Source organism: Solea solea, chromosome 14 (genome assembly GCF_958295425.1).
Source record: "Solea solea chromosome 14, fSolSol10.1, whole genome shotgun sequence".
NCBI lineage: Eukaryota > Metazoa > Chordata > Actinopteri > Pleuronectiformes > Soleidae > Solea > Solea solea.
Window position 1 is genome coordinate 24,110,953 of NC_081147.1, and position 19,741 is coordinate 24,130,693.

General features: G+C 43.1%; 1 protein-coding gene and 1 long non-coding RNA gene across 2 annotated transcripts in view; one reads left to right on the forward strand and one right to left on the reverse strand.

The window, feature by feature from the left end:
• Positions 1–19,741, forward strand: part of pitx2 (paired-like homeodomain 2) — a 51,783-nt gene that overhangs the window by 20,634 nt on the left and 11,408 nt on the right. The gene's annotated exons all lie outside the window — the stretch shown is intronic.
• LOC131472827 (uncharacterized) overlaps positions 1–19,741 on the reverse strand; it is a 56,849-nt gene that overhangs the window by 10,451 nt on the left and 26,657 nt on the right. Inside the window, exon 2 of the long non-coding RNA XR_009242132.1 lies at positions 6,012–6,121. This is a non-coding gene — a long non-coding RNA (uncharacterized LOC131472827). The remainder of the gene's footprint in view (positions 1–6,011; positions 6,122–19,741) is intronic.

Sequence of the window (19,741 nt, forward strand, 5' to 3'; positions counted from 1 at the left end):
CATAATGGCGTATCCATCTCGAGCTGTCGAGCGTTCTGAAATGTCGAGCAAGTATGGAACTCTCCCACTGTTTTAGAGGTCGGGGCGGGTTGCCAGGTTTGAGGATGTATGTTTTTTACCCATTAAACAATTTATAAACCTATAAACTCAATACACTCCAATTTCATACCTAAATTCAAGACACTGAGTAATATTTTCCAGTGCAATCATATTTTAGACTAGAATCTGTGAAGACAATCGGCTTTGGCGCCAATTAGTGGGAGTGGAAGACCCAGGGGTGCACTCCAATTTCTTCTTTGTCTGCTTCATTTTTGGCAGCGACGCAAAGTCCGTCATCATTCCTGGTGCAGCGATAAGACACGCATTCATCTTCCAGCTGTTAGCTTAGCCATTAGCATCACGATTAGCCACGAATATCTTTAGCAAATGTCACGTTTTACCACTTAGGACGTGTAGCATAACAGTGTCAATAAGTCATGTTCCCCCTCTTCCTCTGACTCCTTTTATTCCTGGTGTGTTTGTGACGTCACAGGTATAATAATAATATGGTTGCTTTGTTTTGAAGTGGTTGTTTATGGTCTATTTAAAGGGTTATATGCTAAATAATAGCACAAAAAAATAAACTATGGCTTCTTCTACTTTGATTATTTTGCTATTTCTACTGTGTACGTTTGGTCCCATGATGCAAAGATTAACTCTCGATCTGTGGTGCAACAAATGAAAGATGGCCACAAACTAACTAAAGTGTGCTACTGTAACTTTAGGGACTGATAGAATCTGGAGAAAATAATGTATATTCTGTTTGTTTCTCATGGGAATAACAACTCATTTCATGAGCTAAACCGCCGACTTTTATCGAAAGGTGACTTCCTCTGATCTCACCGGTTTCAAGCGTTTCTTCTTTCCTCAACCAACGACTCACACGAGTATTGAGAATGACAGTAATGTATCACGGAGCCACATTTCTGCACTCACTAAACTCATTACTGTTCGGGGACGAGTAGAAATACAGAGGCTGTATATTTGCATGCACTTGAAGTGTCTGCTGATGTTATCCCGCCGCGCTGCGTCCTCGCAGCCCTCGAGAGTCCTCGTTCTCCGCTTGAGTTGACCGCCACCCAAGCCAAGAGAGGCGGTATGAAGTCATCACAAGAGTCAAGAGCTACTGTGCCACAGAGACTGATGTTCACAGAGAGAAGGGGAAAAAAAGTTGGCAAGAAATCACTGTTGTGTCACTGGAAAGGATTTGCAAGTGGGAGGGGGGAAGAACAAGGGGAAGTAGAGGGAGGGAGGGAGGGAGGGATTGACAGGAGAAGGGGATGCAGTGAGTGAAGAGTGTAAGGGGGGGAAAATAAAGAAGAGAGTGGAGAAGTGAGGCTTGTGGCTGTGACGGAAAGAATGGCGGTGTTGATAGGAGAAGTGGAAGACATTTTCTCTGGCTCCAGACCCAGCTGGTGTCTACGCTGCACCGCTGTGGGTGTCAGATCTTTATTCCAACCCTGGAGACAGCTGGAGATGTCAACGCCGCGCCGGCCTCAGTTATACCTCCCCACAAAACTCAGCCATGTGTTTGTGCATGCAGCAGCCCCACTGTCACAACAAGGAGATATCATGTTGACACAAGGGCCCCCGCTCTCTCTCTCATCTTTTTGGACTATTTGTCCAATATTCCCAAAGCAATGGTTTCATTTGTCATATCACCACTTCAAGAAAATACATTTGATGGAGTAAAAACCCGGGGGGGGGGGGGGGGTTTGCTTTGCTTTGAAAGTGTAAAACGGCCACTTGAAAACCAGGAGTCACTTGTGGGATTTATAATCAAACATGACATGACCCAAAAAGAAAAGTTATAGCGGGGCTTTCATGCCCCATTTACATTGAAACAATCACTCACTACTGGGGTTTCAAGTTCTCGGGAACCACAGACAGACATCGGAGGGGTTAACCCTCTAACTACAAATCAAACTGGTAGGAAGGCATTTAATACATCGCTTAATGGCTTCCAGAGGAGAAGATGGCTCTCAGCGGTCACGTGTGTCACGTCTCAAACTCCCATGTCGCCTTTAAAAACTTTACAGCTTGACTTTTGAAAAGATAAGAGGAGCCCTTTTCCAGGGTTGCTCTTTAGTCCGGGTTCCAAACAGGTAGCACTTTGTGATAGTGAGATATATCGAGAGGCAAGAGTTAGGCACATTCTTTGGTCATGAGGTGAGTTCTGGTGCGATAGGTGAGAACGGTACGGCGACGGCCTCTGCAGGAATCCGAACACGGCCGGTCCAAGACGATCAGTTTGATTTCAAAATAACACTCAGAGTTGATTTGTTGCTTGAATAATAATTGACTGAAGGAAAACATCTGTCCTTTGCTCGTCTGGTACTCTTCCCACTTTGAGATTTGACAGATCGCTCTCTCTAAGTCCACTGTGCTGCTCTTTCAAAAATAATGAGTCCATTTCAGCAAGAGACGAGGGGGAAAAAAGAGTCTAGCATCTATAAATCATAACAGATAAAGGTGACTGAGGAGCTGGCTTTGACTTTTTCATCGTGAATGTACTGAAGGAAGGAACTCGTATTTTTTTTACTTCAAAGTACAGGCCAAAAAGGTCATTACTGATAATTATTGCAATGAATGTCAGATAAATAAAGATTGATTTTCAGTTTAAAGTAAAAAAAAATTCAGAGCAAATACATTATACACTTCAAACATTTATGTTTAGAAGTTTGCATGACAGTCTTTGTAATTTGTTCCACTCAATCCACTCGCAGTAAAAACACTTGACATAATATCGCAGCGTGACCTGCGTCAAACTCAGCAGGCAGATGTGTTTATGGGAAATGAGATGCCTAATAAATTGTCAGCATAATGTTATTGAATTAGTGGGGACTTAGGACCCGATACCGTATTAAATCCCGTCTTTTCCAGTTCACTGCCCTTGATAGCGATATATTAGATTCCCACATGATATACTCGCGCATCCACCGTCGTTTTTCATCACCTGGCGTTGGTGAGGAAGGGCGACGATGAATAATAAATGAAGCTGAATTTTCTGATGGAATTTCCATTTGCACTGTGAACAATTTTCTGGAAAGAGGATTTAGACTTAATACCTCGCAGTGGCCCCTCCAACTGTTGCTGTTCTGTGGCACAGATTAACGGCGAGATCTCCATCTCGTTCCGTGGCGTGATTTGATATTTGCCGCCATTTAAAAGACACATATACGTGTAGTCGGTCGGAATCTCAGGTGTTCAAGCGTAAATAAGAATAAATGTTTGGTGAAGCCATCAAATCTGCAAACGCGCGGGTTTAACGCACAGCTAATGAAGAAATGATGACCTAAAACTGTGACGCTTAAGCTCAGAGGAGGAACCTTTCACAATCAATCATAGCACGATTGATTGTGAAAGGTTGTTTAAGCCAGTTAGTGACGTGTTGTTGGCAGTTTACATGCAACTGTTGGAACGTTTGATGATGTGGATTCACAAAGAGTATTTTTATTGTATCTGTGGCCACATATGAAAGCAGTTATTTTGATTTGAATGTAATGAAGTACAATTTTAAAGCCCTGTTTGTTCAGACGGGATATATAAAGAAAGCATAGTCGCGCTCATGCGGCAGCACCCTTGGTAAATTGCCGTGGGAATAAAACACAACTCCTTATATGGACATCCTGCGGGGGTTTGTCTTCTACTTTTGTTCATTAAAATGAGAACTGTGACGTATATCCAAATTTCCAAAAAATCAAGACGATTTTAAAGATTGTGAGTACTTTTTTGCTCAGGTGTGTTTATAAAGTTGTTAAAAATGAAAAGAATATATATAATTTCATCAGATTAATTAATTAATTAATAATTTCACTAAAGGTTGAGCTGAAAAAAGGATATAAGACACTCTATATTGTATTCTGTATTTACGTTTTAACGCAGTGATGAAAAAGAGCATATATATATTATATATATATATATATATATATTATACCAATTACAGACAATTAAGAAAACATGTCACAAAGGTCAAACCTCATAAACAGGAGGTCGAAAACAAAAGTCTGGCGCGGTGACAGACGGTTTGATTGGCAGGCGATCACAACTGCTTATCACCCAACTTGTCAACAATAATCCCAGACTCTTCCCGCTCGTAAACCTCTTGCCCGTCGCCTCCTTGCTTGCGGCTTTTCCTCTCCTTACAGAGTTGCTTGCAATGTCGGCAATGCCGTAACTTCATCCCACTGTTCCTCGGGATCAAAGGCAGGCGCTCTGTTCCTCGGATGTAAACGTAAACAAGCTCACACGCCCCCCTCACATGGCACATATTTCCTTTCTTCCCAACATGGCTTGTAATTGGATGCCTGGATGCCCCCTTGCCATCCCTCATTACCCGGCATTCCTGGGGGCTACATGTCGAGGGCGCGGGGGGCGGTGGCGGCAGCAGAGAGACCACAGTGTGTGAAGCTGGCTCGGGGGGGCCAGGTGACAGTGATTGATCAAAGTATGATTGATGGCTACAGCTGACGCGGCCGACTCTGTTTTAAATTGCTGCGTTGGATCTGGCACTTCTCACCTTGTAAACGTGCTTTAAGAGGGGCTTTGGAATGAATAAGGGTGTGGAGTTGGAAGAAGAGGATGATAAGTGTGAAAAAGTGGCCGAGTAGCAACGGATGGACAGCACGTTTCCTCGAGGTGACGTCATGTGATTGAGCGAAAACAGCTGCTTTTTTTTTTTTTAATAACGGCCGTTTAATCCATGTTCACTCTTTCCACCTTTAACTTTTACTCAAGTTGAAATGAAGCTGACAAAGAACAAGTTTCACTTTAAATCAGAACAAAATAATCAATAATTACAGGGAGAAAATCCCTCTCATTATAGCATACCTGGATACATCACTTTATTAGGTACACCGGTTCAACTGCTTGTTAACTGCAAATATCTAATCAGCCAATCCCTGGACAGCAACTCAATGCATTATGACATGGAGACATAGTTAAGCCAAGCTGCTGATGATCAAACTGAGCATCCAAATGGGAAAGAAAGGTGATTTAAGTGACTTTGAACACGGCAGCATTGGTGATGCCAGACAGGCTGGTCTGAGAATTCCAGAAACTGCTCATACACAGACAAATATCTCTGTGGTTTACAGAGAAAGTTCCACGAAAGAGAAAATATCCAGTGAGCAACAGCTGCATTGTTGATGGCAGAGTTAGGAGGAGAAAGGCCAGACTGGTTCAAGATCATAGAAAGGCAACTCAAAAAAAACACTCATAACTAAAGTATGAAGAAGACCATCTCTCGACACCCATCACACCAAACTTTGAAGATGGGCTACAGCAGCATCATTAAATGTCCCCTGTACCTAATAAAGTGGCCGCGTGCGAGTCTTCCCATGAGAAATTTAAGACAATCTGCCTCGCAAAAATTCGACAAGTATTCCCGTATCTACCCCATAATAGGACTGGATCCAAACGTTAATGGGTTCCTCTCTGGCCCAGAGCCCACCCTCCCACTGAGCTTCAACAGAGTCTGTTCACTTTTGTGCGTAATCCTGCAAAAGAGCCCCAAAGACAAATGGCACCAGAAATAAAAAAAACAACTCCTTTTTACAACATTAAAGTCTGTAAAAGAGCCTGGGAAAATGAACGACTGGTGTACTTAACAAAAGTGCAACATTTACACAAAGCGCTGTGGAATATGAGTCTAAACGGGGCACAGGCTCTCCTTGTGGCCTTAATTCATTCAAATCACCCATCAAGTACAGTAGCGTTGTTTCCAGAGATGCCACATGGCCGCGCTTTGTTGTGCTCGTACACAACCGTGATGTCACTCTAGGAAGTAAGATTTTTCTGGTCTTTTGAGGGCCTTTAGGGACGGTTTTTACAACAATTAAACGCCATGAAATAAAAAATATAGAATATAAAGATCTATAAAAGCCTATGTCCATGTCTCGAGGTGTCAGTTCTACAGGCGTCTCTTTTACTATTGTGGTCAATAGGAAATTGTGTATTTTGTGTTGCAGTACCTCCAGTGGCCACTGAAAAACATTGTCTTCAAGGCAGCGAGGGGGTCGCGATTCTTCATCCAGTTCTTCTAATACATCCATGGTTTGCAGTCGCCGTCGCCGCCGTCTGTCTTGACACAAAACAAATCACTTATTTAACGCAGAGTGTCACCGGGTGACACGAGATCTAAACACGGCTCTACCGGGAAACACAGAGACAGTTGTCAAGTGGCGCTGACAGGCTAAATCATCATTGTGTGAACTCATCTGACAATGGTTTGAATGTAACAGACATTTATCTATATTTATATTAAGTTACGCGCTACAGTTTTAACTCTCATGTGATGTGTTTACGCCGCGGCCCCCGCGCTCGCTGCTGAACACTTTCACTGTGACTTGGCGGGATGCTGTTTCACATTCACAATGGACTGGAGGTTCTTTTTAAGGCAGAACTGATAGCTACTCTTTGAGCCGGCGGGTGTTGACTGACAAGTCAGTTGATCCCCCTGCAATCATTGTGCCAATTCTGCTCTACCGGGACAATATAAATCATAATGTCTCCATGTTAAATAGAAATACCTATTCTCTCCTTTCAAGTGGATTTGGCTTTAGATGTTCAGTGGAGGTGAACAGGTGGTTCTCTCATTCCTGTACCCCACTGCCTCGCTCCCGCCGCTCCACACTCTTGCCGCTGGGAGCCACATAGCTGACGCCTTCGCTTACAGAGTTCCTGCTTTGCAACCAGGACAGAGTTACTTTGTGTCCCAGCAGGGAGGTAACCTATCAGGAGAGACAGGGAGCTGCACAGCATACCGACGGGGTATGGAAGGACATTAAAGCCTCCTTTCGTGACCTTCTGAGACACCAATAGCTATCTGCCCTTTACGCCGTGGCTGTGGTCCTATATTGCCACAGAAGAGGAAATGTAGCTTGTTTTAGACGTATTTCAACATTTTTTTTACTACGGTGGGATTTATCTCACAGTGAGATAGAACCAATGTTGTCATAAGGCAAAGGGATGAACATATGATGGAAAGAGCCAATAGTTATGATCATTATAATGGGGGCTTGGAAATACTTGGCAGTGCAGTAACGACATGGTAATAGCATGGTTACGATTGTGTAATAGATAAGATAAGATAAGATAGTCTTTTCTTGTCCCGCAGTGGGGAAATTCACATTGTTACAGCAGCAAAGACAGTAAAGATAAAGATAATAAACATGCATTACCATAAGTATTTATGGTAATAAATACTTAAAGTTAAAAGGCTACGATGTGTGTAATATAAAAGAAATGAGAAAGTATAAAGTTGAAATTCATCGCATCCGCCATTATTACCGAGCTATTACTCTGTGATTTCTATAGAAATAGAATAAGCCGGTATTTCGGTCATATTATCGTCCCTATTACAAAATCATAAATACTGCTTATATTATGTAACGTTAAGTGTAACCAAGGACTTTTTAATTGTTTCCTCCCGACTTGTTATCTTTTGTAAGCCAAGGGTCAGTGAGAGACATATCACAGAGACATGTCATCACGCGGAACAGTAGTCACCAGGGTTTCCTGACATTTCCACTGAAACCACTTCTGTTACACTTATCGGGGGGGTGGGGGGTGGAGGGGTGAGATGGGGGGGGGGGGGGGGTGGTTTACCCACATCTTCCTTGTAGCACGTCAGTAGACATGAATTAAGTCTGATCTGATTCCAGCTCATTCTTTGATTTGGCTGCTCTGGTTCAAAAGCTAAAGGGATTTGTGGTTTGTGTGCCGAGCTAATTGGACTGATATCTAATTGGGTGTCGGGAGAGAAAGAAAGCAGGTGGGCAATGCTGAAGAAGAAGAAGAAGGAAAAAAATCTCACATTTGTGTACCAGTGATGTGAGGAAAGATACATTCCTGTCTGGTCTGTGTGCTTATTTTGTTTCATGTCAACTGTGTCTCTAAAAAAAGCAAGAAACAACTGTGAAATGTGGTGTTTTTTTCATTTTTAACACCATGTTTTCATCCGTTATTTCATATTGTATCAATGTTTTCTTTGAGATATAAGGTTGAGTGTGAGAGAAATAATCTCCTTTATGGTGTTTTTCTTCTCTGTGGCCGTGGACCAGTTATGGAGTCAGGAGTTGATCGATTTGTTTCCCCTAAAGATCCTCCAAGTTGAGTGGGATTGGTGACAAAGCCGTGGTTCTGTTGATATGGGCCCCCGGTGACCTGTCGGTATTTGAACTGCCCTTCAGGTTTCAGTGATCAGAATGCTTTGTGTTTTAGCCACGAGCACAGAGAAGGGGTTAAGACTCGGTTGGTCCGCGAGGGCCAAGCCTTCAACACACGAGAGGATCTGCAGTTCTCTTTGCGAGGATCATGGACCTACAACCTGTCAACCTCTGCTAAATTCATGTCTCACGAGCTGATGGAAAATACACCTGAAGCCCCACCATTCAATGGCAGCAAATCCAGTCTGTAAACATTTTATCCTTTGGAAAAAAAAACACACACACTCATTTTGGCGTTTTTATCAATATTTTCTTTTTCTTTTTTTCAAAGTTGGCCCAGAGCAATTTATCAGAAATGACAGAAATCGGATTCTCGCCATTTCAGTCTCCTGTCAGTTTTTGCAATCACTTGTCACACACTGTACTCATAATTACATTGATTTAAAAGTGTAATGTACCAAAATCTGAATTGGTAGTAGTACAGCTACTTTCTGATGGATCATTAAGTCATTCAAAAGAAAGAAAAGCGGTGGTAATTTACATTTGTATTCCTTATTACGGTCACTTAAATATTTCAGACCCCCTCAAAATACAGATTGCAGTATTTTTGTTCCGCTTTTAATAAAATGGGACCGTTAAACTATTAAAAAATAAGGGTTACCATGACATGTTTTAATGTGTCATCCATTGACATCGTCACACAGGCCCATTTTCCCTATGGGCCCTTAACTCCAAAGCTTATGTATCCATATTCTTGTTCAAAGAAATCAAATAACATTCAAATATACAGATTTGTAAATATGCCCTCCTCAGACTTGGAAAAAGCAACGGCATTAGGTTCAAAATCACACTGAGCTCCACGACAGCTGTATCCTCTGATCCGGAAGATTTAGTCGCTGAACATTTCCATTTGTTCCCGTATTAAAGCGTCACCTTACAGACATAACAAGTAATGTGTCTGCATTAAAAAGAAAAGGTATTATTTTTCCATTGTTTTTGATTGAGAGACCCCTAGTGGCTGAAATGACACAGGAACAAAAGAAAAGAAAAAGCACGTTGAGATGGATGACGCTTTGAATAATGTGCTGCATTTTCTATTTTTACAAAATGGTTTATATCATGAAACCTTTAATTTATCAGCTGTGACCTCAACAATCACACACACACACACACAGTGTTCTCGACTGTTAGATACCTCCGTCAGGAAACAAGGCGCAGCCGAGTCTCACAAAAATGGAATGCGGCTCAATAACACGCAGATTAATTCTCGTAATGAAATTCCTGCTTGTGCCGTATTCGTTAGAGTGACATGCAAACATGAGAAGAAGAAGAACATTGCCAGGAGTTTAAGCGTTAGCCTCACCAGACATGCACAATGAAGTCATGGGCACCACCCCGGATGCGCCGCGTTTGCGCGAACCATCACGTCAGACATTATCAGTCGAGTAACGAAGGCTCTGGTTCCACTCCAACGCTTTCTTTTCTCTCTTAAGAGTTTTAATATTTCCAAATAATCTCACTCCGGTGCAGCCTTGAAGGTCAAAACTACATTTTTAACCCTTTTTGGAAGAAATCTGTCACTAAAAATAAAGAAATCAATTCATGTTCTGTAATGACAAACAACAGTAAAACCTCCAACTCTCCATGACACGCTAAACCTGTCAGGCATAGCGAGCCAGGGGAGGGGGGAGGTGGTGGGGGGGCTGCAGTTGTGTGAAACAATCTGGAACGAGATTTTACACTTCTAATTACATCTATCAACAAGTGAGGCTTTCATGTCAAAGCCAATGTGTTTCCTGTTAGCTGAACACTGTTCGTGACAGCCCTGCAATTAATTGAAACATTAGAGAGACAGGGGAATGCTCCGGGGCTCATGTGGCCTTGGCTGACGCGTCGCATGCACTGCAGTCCCCAGAAGACACGGAAAGCACAGGCTATCCAGCGGCAGCTTACGGTCCAGCGTCAGCGTCAGTGTCAGCAGCCGGCGAGTTTCCTCCCAGTCAAAGGGAACCAGATGTAACTCAGTACTCAGCATTAGCACATGTATCATGTGAGGCCGTCGCCGCCGCCGCCGCCGCCGCCACGCAAACATCCTTTAGTGACGAGGTTATTGCTCTGCTGTGCACGATTTTGGACGGCTGCTCCTCAGCAAGTACTAGACATCAAAGAATTTGATTTCACAGGGGGACAGGATTGGAGAGGGGTGTTTAATCTCAGCTACGATTTATGCATCATTCAGAGGAAACATTAGCAACTGAATTTGTGAAATGTGGGAAAAAAGGGAGTGCCCAGGTGAACAAAACAATGCAAGTTGTTTCTTCAAACTCACCAGGACTTCACACTCCCAGAAGTACGAATTTGATGTTTTTTTTTTTTTTTTTTTTTACACTAAATGGACAAAAAAAAAAAAAAAACTGCGGCACAGGACTCAAATCTTCACTATACATGAAGCGGAGACAACAGCAAGAAGATGAAGATGAGTCACGGCAAAAAATGGGGCAGGATTCGGGGGGCGGAGCCAACAGGACAGAACGGGACATGTCGGCTACAGACGGTTATTGCTTACACATCAACTGTTGCCCCCTAAGCACAAGTGATTTACCCACAATGCATTTGTGTTTGACGCCTCCCCATCGAAGTAGATTAGAAGCTTCTCAGTCGACGCCTCCACCATATAAGGTCTGGGTCATACTCACCACGTCCATGGTGATCCTCAGTCCATGCCCATGGTTCTGTTCATACTAGAAATGACAGGTTTTTCTTTGTATGTCTTTCTTCTTTGTGTCTTTTGACAGAAACAAAAGCGTGTGCCACCACCTGAGCTATATATATATATATATATATATATATACACACATACATACATATGCAAAGACTGCATGTACAGTGCACAGTGTGTGGACCAACACAGAAATGAGCGAATGAATGAAGAAAAATTTACGCGGCCAAATCCCCACGGACCTCTGTGCACACACCGTCACGGAAAGTCTGACCCAGGCCTTAAAAGTAGACGACTTTCCGTCCACATGTCCCTTTGACTGAGGAAGTTTAGGCCACGCTGGCACCAGGTGTGTGGGCCGTGAATATGCCTGACATAACCACCTGTGTGTGTGTGTGTGTGTGTGTGTGTGTGTGTGTGTGTGTGTGTGTGTGTGTGTGTGTGTGTGTGTGTGTGTCTCTGTGTTGGAACAAACCTTGGTTTCCCCAGATTCCTAACAGAGCGTCTCCACGCACGTGTCGCCGCGTTTGACAGTGACAAACGGTCACACGTCTAATTCTGTGCTAAACAATTGCAGGCGTTTCTTTTTTCAATGTAGGGAACTTTATTTTTAAAGAAAGAGATATTGCCGCACGCATGTGTGTGTGTGTGTGTTCTCGGTCGCCCTCGCTACACTGGAAAATGCTGAGTGACATACACAGCATGCCGGGCGTCAGCGGTGCCGGCCCCGAAGCAAACCGACACGTCAGTCAAAAAAAGATGTACTTGGAAACACTCTTAAACGTTATTTACGAGGCTGCCGTTACGATGAACTATGACATCACCTAAGCTTGCACCAATAAGCATTTATTTGCAGCAATGTGGCACCTCACACATCAAAGCTGTCCGCCCCGGTGTTCCCTGTGCCTCAGACAGCCTCCAGCTAATTACATGATCCGACGGTCGCACAGGGAAGGTTGGGGAGTCCGGATGCTGACTGTTGAGACAGTAAACATGTTCGCCCGCTGCCTCAGCGACGACAACAGCTGCCGTGCCCTTCAGCAAAGTGCTAAACCCCCACAATCAGAGCCCGGTAGCTACTCACAGACACCGGGCAGCTCTTAAAGGATATTAAATCCGTTGTAGGTGGGATCACGGGAAAAATAGTTGATTGTTGAGTCACGTCCCCAGGTCGTTAAATGCATTTTGGGAATGAGGCGCTCCGTCCTGAGCCCCCGTCCACCAGATAAGCACGGAAAGACTTGGCAACCACATACGTGGCAGATGACTGGAGGCGATCTCTCCATTACTGAATTGCTCTTTTCATACTGACATGCATATATATTTTTTTTGGAGTATAGCTTTCCAAGTTTCCACAAAAATGGTGTGTATATGCAAGATACTTGAGTAGAATCTAAGATTTCTATATTTCCCAAACACAGTAAACAAAGCCACGGGAAATAAGGAACTTTAGTTTTCCCTCGTATCACTTCAGTGACATGATGTTGAATTTTATTACATGAATTATTCACCAATGATGCTAAAAAATGTTGCATATCCCAGCATGCAAGGGGGCAAATAAGTCCTACTCACGTTAGACATTACCGCATCTTCAGTTGACTCCCTGCCTGCATCGTGTTAAAAAAAAAATACTTGTCAGCTTAAGAGGAACAAATTAGGAAATATTAATACATGATCAAAAACACAAATTAAATAATCCATGAATAATCCATGACTGGAAACTCTGATCAGTTGAAACAACACGGTTAATTAGGTGCAGTAAAGCAATAAACACAATGTTTCTATGACTCAGAATATGGTTTTACAATAAAAATGAAATGGAAAAAAAGAGCCTCACATTAGCAGCATTTCTTTTCCAAGAAGCCGTGTATCACATTCTTACAGTGAGACACCACAATTATCCTCTTAATGACATTACACTTTCACTCAACACCTCAAACTTCCCCTCTGGGATCAATACACTTTGTCTCGTATGACTTTAATCTTCACATAATTGCAGGTAATAGGGTTTGATTAGTCGTCTTATTTGAAAATCCCCCCGTGGGTTGATCTGCCTCCCTTTCACACCGAGTCCCCGGAGCGCTCCTGCACCTTCCAGACGGACAAGAACTGACAGGATTTCTGTTCGACTGAAACAGGAAGCTCGCAATCGGATTTTCGGGTTATTTTCCCCAACCACAAATGTGCCAGGAGTCGTCTCCAAATGTGGCGTTTGACAGGTTTGTGCTGCCGGTGTGTTACCACATCACAGGGCTTTGGTTTTGTATCGTCGGGCTTATACACACCTCACAAACATTAATGTAGAACCATTATACTTTATTCCTGTCCTGTTTTTTCCCTTTGAGAGTAAAAAAGAAAGGCGTTGATAACAACAGCCCTGAAGCCACACAGTTTTTTTGTGATACAGTGCTGTGAAGCTTAAATTATACCATTTATTTGGTCTTTTTATTGCAACAAAATATCAGTTACATGAGGGATATTAAAGAGCCTTGTGAAATTAAATAATTTCAGTGAAATAACAGTAATAAAAGAGGTTCAAAGTGGACATCACGAGATTACAGAGATTTTACTGATATCCTGTGTCGCCACATGTTAGTGTCATTCTGGAGCTGCACATGTTTGACTTTGAAACTCTTCACACAAAGGTCAGTGGGTGCGAGACGCAATAGTTTGACAAATTCTCTAACCTTTGCTGAGTAGAAGTCAATATTTTTGATGGAAGAAATCTAAAAGAAGTTTGTTTTAATTAAACACTTGGGTATACGCTGATACTTAGATATTTCCTGTTATTTTAAAAGACTGAAATATGTCCTTTATTTTTCACCTTAAGCTTCAAAATGCATCAAATGCCCTTCAAAGAGAAGGCCACCGTGTTTTCTGTTCATGTTCATTGTCCAGAATCCAGTAATACATAACAAGAAATGTCAGTTTAATCAAGCTAAGGTCCTAGTCTGACTAAGACTAGTCTTTGTCTTAGTCAGACTAAGACTAAGTTATATATCTCTCTATAAGATAATGCGTATTGAATCAGTTTCCTGTTGACCTTTACATTATAAAAAAACAAAAACACGTTGTACAGGCCGCCGCCTCCATATGATTTCCGGCAACAGTTTATAAGTCGCTCATCTTCTACATCCGGGTCAAAGACCGGAGGATATACTGTACGTCCGACTCCAATCTGACTAAGTGTATACATGCAGGAGTAATCAGACTATGAATCGCAGGATCCCGGTACGTTAGTCCGACTAATGTGTTTACGTGACATTGAGAAAACCAAATAATTGTCTTAGTCGGACTAAAATCTGACTTTTAATGTAAAGTTTTACATGTAAACACAACAAAGACAAAATCAGATCTCACACTTCTTTTAGTTTAGCGTTCTTTGACGTGAAATACGACTACTATAGTTTACTCGTGGGTAGTGTTAGAGTGATTCTTAGGTCATATGATCAATGGTCTCTGCTCTAATATTAGGGGAAATAACAGTGTGGTGACCCAAAGTGGACTAATCTGTATCTGTAACTGGATTCTCAACCCAGGGAACTGGTGCCCCAGAGCCCCCGAGCATCCAGCACTGAATTTAAGCTACTTTTTTTGGGAATTCGCACCACTTTGCAGTGTGAAAAATGTCCCCTAGGCTTGATCTGTACTGCAGTATGTACACCGTATACTCGGCGAACAAGTCGACGCCACCATTAACACAGTGAGAAGATGCTGTATAATTATCTCTCGTAGTTCATATTTAAAGATTTCTATACAACTTCACACCTCTGGGCCTTGCTGCGCTCATGCCTGTATCACGATTGTGCTGGCAGAAATCAAAGCAGCAGTGGAGAGAGAGAGAAATGGTGAATATGTATACCTTTAATCCCTCTTATCCTGCTGTTAGGCCAGGGTGTGTCCCCCGGTCTTTTATAATAGTCTGCAATGAGAAGCTTGAGTAAACACAATCAATGGAAGATACTAGCATATGCACCACAGAGACTTCCCAAGTCCAACCCCCCATTTTTACAATCCCCCCCCCCCCCCCCCCCCCCCCCCCATATATTTAATTACACACCCCAACCTTTGTGGGTTCAACACTGAGACAAAAAGGTATTAACGCAATATCACATTTTATAATGTTATTATCACCATCACAGGATTGTGCCAGGGGTAAAAAAGGAGATCTTACCAAAGGGGGTGCCCTCTGTGTGTGTGTGTGTGTGTGTGTGTGTGTGTGTAGGGTGCTCCTGCATGCTCTCTTACTCCTGGATTACAATCTCTTCATCCATTATTAATGAAGTTAAACTACTAGTGGCATGCTGAATGTGCTGCATGGGAGATTTGCAGTTAATCCAGCACAAAACAGCCCCAGTCACATAATGAAGGTAAAAAAAAAAGCACAAATGTCAACAGTTTCACATTGGGACTGGATTAGACCCCCCCCTCCACCCACCAACACCTCACCACCACCAGACTTTCATTCACACATGCTCCCTCTCTCTCTCCCTCTCTACAAACCACAGACACAGCCACTCCTGCACACAAGCACCAAACCAGTCACACAGCAAATCTTGCATCCGGCATGAAGAGTTATGAGCACATGGACCTCCCTCACTCCCTTCCCCTCCCTTCCCCTCCCTCCCTCCGTCCGTCACCTCTCCTGCGGTGTTTGCTGACTCACGGATCGGTGAATGTGCTTGGAGGGAAAAGGCCACAGAGCTAGAAGTCTATCTGCCGTACGTGTGAAACCGTGTGATAACATAAGTCGTCCAAAAAAGACGAGTTGCTGTAACTTCTCCAAATCAGCCACAGTTCAAGTCTATGTTGCTTCCCTCTGTGCGTGCTTTAGATGAGCTCACGAGTGGATGTTGACCCCGCGCCGCCGCGCACAGACTCGTCGGTCACTTGGGGTTTTGTCGCCGTAAACCTCGCGTAGCAATGTGGCTCCATGAAAAGCAGAGATGAGCATGAAACACTGGAACTAATCAGAACACATGACACGGGACTGGCATCCTGATTTCAGATTAGCCATGTCGTATTCACCCTCCCCTCTTTCCATCTCTCTCGCTCTCTCTTTGTCTCCACATCACTAACCTTTATCTTCCTTTTGTCTTTGTCTTTTCTTTTTCTTTTTTTAACTCTTCAGATAATTTACATTCTCCTCCGAGCTTCGTCCCCATGGTTGAAAACTTGAATTTGTGTATTTGTGTAGACATGGCACAGCAGGATGGTAAGGTGGTCATCTTAACTTAAGCCGCATTTCCATTTCCATTATGAATACTACCAAAATAACCAGCCCCAATCCTTCCATTTTTGTCACCCTTCCACTGGGGTACCAGTTTTTCCCTGATTTCCTCTACTGTATTTCAGTAGAACAGCACAAGAAGGATGTATCTTAGCCAATAATTCGCTGTACTCAATTTTTACTAGATGTATAAAGCTAAAAGAGAGGAAGCCAAATACAAATAACCCCCCCTCTGGTTCCGCCTCTGTGTTTTCAAAGTCTTTGTTTTACTGGCGAGATAACTTGGTACTAATCTATCGTCTCGCGGGCCGAACACAATTGCATGGCGGACAGGATTTGGCCCGCCAGCCTTGAGTTTGACACCAGTGCTCTGTAGTCTCTTCTCAAACAAAGCTCGACGTCTTGTGGAAACAAACGGCCACAAATCGAGCACGAAAAAAAACAAAACGAGCTGCTGGGCATCCTCCATTGTTGTCTGCTGTCGACGGCCATCGGACACCCCTCGCACCGCAAGCCTGACCCAGGGCTGTACCATTCCAAACTGCACTGTACTGTACTGGACCACTTCGACTGCGACCTTTAATAAAGGGACTTTGAATTTATTCAACTCCATGTTTACCCAAGGTTGGGTTTAAGGCCCAATATGTAACATTTAGGAAGATTTATTGGTAAACGATTGAATAAATTACCCACACGTCTGTGTGTATAAATAAATAATGGATTTACAATAAAAATATTCAACGTTCATGGACTTAGAATATATATTGGACAATGCCCTTGCTTTGGGAGAGGCTGCCATTTTCTATGACGGACACAACAGATCGTACGTTTCATATTTTGAAGCGGACGTTCATCGAGTAAATCAAGTACGACATCTTGGGAGAGTTCCACAGAGTTTTGTTTTTGTGTCCAGAATAAAATAAACAATACAAATAATTCTATACAAATAGTGAAATAATAATAATAAAGCCAAATAACTGAACTGAACTTCTACCTCCTGCCCTGTCTCTCCAAAGTCAAAGGCAAAGTCTATACTGCAAAAAATACTACAGTGGAGGACATCCACAAGATGGTAGAAACCACGGAGGTTGCCATGGGAATGACGGCACATTTAGTCGACTCGCAAACAGAATGATAAATCCTTCGTCTCGCTCTCACATGTACATGTTTAAGGTTGCCATTTGCACATTTTATCCGTCTCATGTGTGAACCGGTCCGAGTCCGTCTCCAGCTTCCCCTCCTTCCCTCTTCCTCATGCCATCCCCACTCTCTCTGCCACAGTAGACCAATTAGGACTAAGCCGATTCCAATTGTGACCTTTGGGTCCACCTCGGGTCGGCTGACAGGAGAGTTAGCATGTAGCTGAACTGTTTTACATGTTATTGACAAGGTGGGAGGCATCATAGTCATTTTATCACACCAATTTCATTCTTGGCCGATTTCCCCTTAGGCAGGTTAGTGGCAGCTTCCCATTGATTTTTCATGTAATTGATCAGAGACCTGCTTGAGCAATTTATTGGCCCACTTGCACCTGTGATTAAGGCTGAGGCCGCATGTGTTTATGCATGCACGGACTCCGACTTCCCTCCGAGGCTCATGCCCCGCGCCCATGAAAGCACCGCTGCACTCGTCCGTCCGTGGCTGTCGGTGTAATGAATGCCGTCCCGCTCTCAGGGACATTCTTAATCACGCCTGACCAAAGCCGTGTCATGTCCAAAGTCGAGTGAAACGCGGAGGCCGGACTCGTCTGACTGACCGGCAGTGACAGGAGTTAATGCGTTCACATAAAAAAACATGGACAGGAGTTTAATTCAAAGTAATCCTCGTTCATCTGAAGCCGCTTCATGCATGGGATTAATATTAGAGCAGTCTGGGGGCCAAAACCACACTGACATCAGCTAAGCATTTTCTTTGGGAGCTGAGGAGAGGATAATTACAGAAGAAGACAAAGACGAAGAGCTGAGTACTTTTTAAATATACACCACGGTAGCCGGGCATGTCGGGGAGAAGTGAGGGCGGCCTAACATGCAAGTCATTTACTGACCTCGCGCATTACGTCCTAAAAACCACAAGCCATGTTGCTTAGTTTGAGTGCTTAGCGTTAGCGTAGCTCCCCGCTCCCTTTGGTACTGTGACAGAGCTGGAACAGTAAGGATCAGACATAAAGCCACTCAACAAGCTCAAGAGCCATCAACGATCCACCCTTTTAATTTGGTTAATTTACAGGCAGCTTTTTTCACTAATAACATTCCTGGAGTGATACTTGACGGCGGGAAATACACACAGGATATTTCTGTCTCGGAGGGGAGACAGATTAATCTAATGTTTTGTCTTTTTTCTCCTCCTCCTCCTCCTCCTCCTCCTCCTCCTCCTCCCTCTGTCTCTTCATCCCGTCTTCTAGTCACACCCCAAAAAAAAAATCAGAGCAAAAGTCCCAGCCATGACTTTATTTCTAACATATTAGCAGTACATAAACTGATTTGTTTAAAGATTTGTGGCTTTGGAAACACCAAATTTTATTACATGGCCGCAGAGTTGTTGGCCAGACAGAACACTATAGGCGACAATCATGTGAGGTTTTGAGGCTAAGACTGAAAAAGGGAGGAGGGGGGAGAAAGAAAGCCAAGCTGCGTGGTTTCTCAGGCAGAGAATAGCCCCACACTCCACGCTGCCCCCCCTCTGAATAATGCAGCCACTTCACATCTGCATGACTCGAGCTTCCCTGCTGCAACAGAGCGATGACCACCTACGAAAACTAGGACTGTAAACGGGCATTTCACTGAAAACACAGGTTTGCATTCATTTCCACTGACAGCCTGTGGAATTGATTCAACAGTCATGTCGAGAGATGAAGGGAGAAGTTGGGAGATGAGCGCCGAAAAACACATTTTTTGTTTCTTTTTTAACTCGACTGTAATTGATTCCTCGTGGCGTGGGCAGGATGCAAAGGCTGCAGAAATTGGTGGAGAGAAAAAAAAAAAAAGGGCATTTGTCACAGCAAACCGTTCCATGCTAAAAAATAAGGTGTGGTTTCCTTTTCAAAATAAGACTGATTTCTATAGGTGTCACTGTGCAAATTTTGCATTGGACGCATGCCATACATACAGGCCCATTTTTACAAGCAATATTTGCTCCATGGAGGAGTTTCCTGATCAATTCTTTATTATTTATACTTTTTATTTACAAAAAACAAATCACTTATTAAATATTTGAGGTTTCTGTACAAACTAGGACAATTTTTAATGCATCATTTTAAAGTTTGGGAATTAAATATAGAGAGGAAAATCAGGGGTGTTGTGAAATAATAGCTTTATGAGGTGCTTTGGCTGCCGTGTAGGCCTCACCCCTGCAGCACTAATGAGGGAAATGAGCTGTGGTTTATTCACATAAACAAAAAAATGTTACAAGATTACAACATTTAAATTAAATAAATAAAGAAAAAAGTAAAGAAAACAAATTGAAATGTCCTGGCGTTTGTGTTTGTGCTGCTGAAACTGCTGCAGTCAATCACCTCCCCCCCCTCCTCTTTAAAATGGATGCTCATGTACATGAAAGCAGCATGGGAAGAAGAGTTGAAATGTCCCA